Source organism: Montipora capricornis, chromosome 3 (assembly GCF_036669925.1).
Source record: "Montipora capricornis isolate CH-2021 chromosome 3, ASM3666992v2, whole genome shotgun sequence".
Taxonomy (NCBI): Eukaryota; Metazoa; Cnidaria; class Anthozoa; order Scleractinia; family Acroporidae; genus Montipora; species Montipora capricornis.
The window spans coordinates 5,994,271-5,998,003 of NC_090885.1; positions in this window are offsets into that span (position 1 = coordinate 5,994,271).

Sequence of the window (3,733 nt, forward strand, 5' to 3'; positions counted from 1 at the left end):
TTTAAGATCTGCTTTTCCGGCATATTCAGTAAACCGCGCAAAAATACCTTTGAATTAGTGGGCACCGTCCTTAATTGGATTATAATTCGATCATAATCGGGGCCTAATGTAAACAGGGCCTTAAAGTGTTAAGTGTTTTTAGCGCTGGAGCACTAATCATAGGTTGGTTTTTGGGAAACCCGGAGTGCCCGGAGAAAAATCTCTTGGAGCAGAGAAGCAGAGGGGTCCGTTTCTCGAAAGTCCCAAAAACGTTTCGGGCCCGAAAAGCCATTTGTAAACCTGCCAACCCCTTGTTCAGGAACGCCGATCTTTTAACATGTTTTCAGGGTAACAAAAAAGCAAACCGACTGTTAAGTTTGACGACTTAGTTCCTCTCCGTTTTTGAGATACAGAGGGAATTGTGACACCCGAAAATGGCCTTTAAAGTTTCGGCACTTTCGAGAAACGGGCCCCCGGGGCCGTACTGGTGGGAATCGGCGAGTGCTTTCACCATTGCATGCGCCATCCCTGCTCCCAAAGCAGGAAAGTTTGTTTACAATACGTTTTGTCGATATATCAAAATACAATTAAGTACAATTTAAAAAAGGATTAAAATGCTATCAATGCAACATTGAAACAAATTCACATATAGACAAAAGCTTCAAGAACTCAATTAACGTTCCTGGACTCCTAAGCTTCTGACGACAAGTCCCGTAATATTTCGGGGACATATTTTCAGTACCAGAACTATAATGATTTCAATTTTAAAAAGGTCTTTTAGAAGCCAAGATATAATGTATGTATAGTTGGCTGAGCTGTTACTCATCCTAAGCGTTGATGCCTGTCCCAGGCGTATAGTGAAGGGAAAGCAGCATAATCTAGGCCTTTCCCGATTATGCTACTAAAACTGGCGTTTTATCCCTCTGGAAATTCTCGCTTTACGCCACTAAAATGCTCAAATTATGCTCGATTCCCAAAAAAATGCTACTTTGGTTCCAGAAAATGCTTTGTTTTATTTCAAGCAAAACGTAGAAACTCGAGCACCATGTGTGCTTATCATCAACTGAATAAAACGAAAAGTGCTTAATTGTTTGTTTATGAACCTTCTGATACAGCCAATACTTGTCCAATGATGAACAATTAACTAGCGCTTGTTGTACTGTGACATGACGCTGGCCTGGAGGTAGTCAACAAGAGAACTGGTGTATGTTCTCCGTCAGAATTTCTGTCTATGAGCTGCAAGTTTCAAGAAGATGGCGTGGCACTGGCCGACGCTATCTTGTTTGAGGTAGCACGTGAACGGCCTCTGAAAGTTAGCCGCTGACCAGCTAGGTTCAGGCTTCTTTCAAGTCAATTCAGATGCACTCAGTTCATGCTTCAGTTATACAGAAATCCTTCTCTCAAACACAAAGGCAAATCATCATAGTGCTTTTGAACTCTAAAATTTAGCATCAAAGTTATGCAAAATGCTAAATAATGCTAGCAATTTCTTTTTACAGAAAAAGTGCGAAAAAAATGCCTGTTTAACCAAATAATGCAAATAAAAGTCCTAGCATAATATTAATCGGGAAGGGCTTAGCGTTATTGGCGCGTAAATCTAAGATTTTCCCACATCCTAAGCGACATCTTTCGTTTTTCCGACGATTTTCTCTAGGTCCTTCTACCTAAAAGCAGTCAATAAGGAATCAATTTCGAGAAAAGCTTGATGACGGGCCCTGTAGCTCTTGGAAAAAGTAAAATAATCCCGCAAATATCTTGCTTGTGGACATGGGAGAGTATGGGTAAATATTAGTGTGTATGTGACTTTGACTTTGGTTTTTAACTTTCTCTTCTACTTTAGAAATTGGCTGAATAGCTCCGTTAGTCCTTATGGTTATTCTAGACACCCGGTACTCTCTACTTTATTATATATTTTCTATTGTGACTTTTCAAATTTTAGGCAAGAGTATAATAAATTGTTGTTGATCATATCGAAGAATTGTTTGGACTTAATTTTGCTTGAAGTCATTTTAACCTTAATTGCTTCAGCTGTCCCAATTTAAACACGTTTGAAAAGCATTGAAAAACACATTAAGTGGGCAAATTAACAGCAGCTGCTGAAATAAATACCAACAATGAATAATAAACAACTATTCACCGAAGTGGAAGTGGCTAGTGGTGGATATTTATCCAAGGGTCGAGGTAAATATCCCCCACTACCCACCGACACTAAGGTGAATAGTTGTTTTAGTATATACTAAAACGGTGAGATAATATAGCACAAAAACTTGATTTAAACTCATTTATTTCTGCAAAGATTACAACATTTTTGAGCGCAAATTCCGCGCAAATTGCTCGGAGGTGAATTGCAAAGGATATCCGGAGTTTGAGTAGCCAATCAGCGCACGGGTTAAGCGGTGATTTAAAAGATATTTTAATGGTTATATATTTACTTACTACTTTTGGGGGAAATTTTGTCTCGATATATCGAAATGCAAAAAACAACAATGATCCTGCCCTATTGACTGGATTTATTGTATTGTTGACTTCAAAAAATTATTTGCGAGACAATGTGGGCTGTCCTGGGCGGGACAGCTCATCACAGCCCAGGGATTGGGTCCATCTTGCTAGCGTTGAGAGCCTGTAATACGATAGGGAGCTTCTTAAAAGAAGCGATAAAAAAGACGCCTAGCTACAGCTCCAGGGACGTGATCTTAAAAACGGTATTCGCGTTATTAATTGTTTGCGATTAAATCAGGTCTTATAAAATGCGTGTATTCTTCAAGAATAAAATAACAGGGAACATCGTTTAAAAAAAAAAAAACGTGTATCGCCAAGTAAAAAGTATCTGCACAAATGATAGATGTTAGTCTTTTCTCGATTAAATGTTTACAGGGTGGACCAGGAAAATCTAGTGATAACTGTTCTCTGTACAACTCAGCATAGTGATAAATATTTTGATCCTTACCACTCTCTTTGCTATACAAAGTCCATAGCTCGAACGTTGCTCAGGAGGGTCGAATTTCTTTATCTTCCTGTGATTCTAAGGACATGTTCATGACATTTTTAAGGTCAATGACTACTCATAAACGTGTTTATTTAACCTTGCAAAGCCAGTTAATCTCTCTCGTAACCGTGACATTTCGCGGGGTGAGAACTCGATTGCTGGTTTTGCTGTCATCCCGTATATTCAAATTGGTTACGATTAAACCTATCAAGAGCGTTTTGAGTAGCAGAACGTTAAAGATGCCCCAAAACCCTTCCAAACGCTAAAGTCATATTTTTGCCAAACCTAAGGAACCTACACTGTAGGAACCACTTACGAACTGAAGCTTTGTACTTCATCCTGTGCAACGACTGCGATCATGAGCACATCGGACAGACTAAAGGATAGTTGAGGACACGTTTGAAAGAGCATCAAAAGGCGCTTTTTCTTGGCAAAGAGGAAACCTCCATTTTCAGTGCAGCATGCTTGCCAAACTAACCACAGAATTGCGTAGCTTAATTGTAATATTATCAACAAATTAAGCTAAAAGAACGACCCCCTCCGGATCCAGTACCTTAGGATCTTGGCTTTGGTGATGGCCTTAGAAGGAAAACGTAAACTGAGGAACAACAAATTTCCATCTTAAGAATTTTTAGGTGGCAATGAGAGTTCTTGTTAGATGTTAATGTTTTGAAAATCTTGAACGATTATGACAAAATAGCTCCCGGGGAAAGCACATTTGCTGTCTTCAATGAAGTCAGTAATTATTACCCATAAAGATCTAAGCTG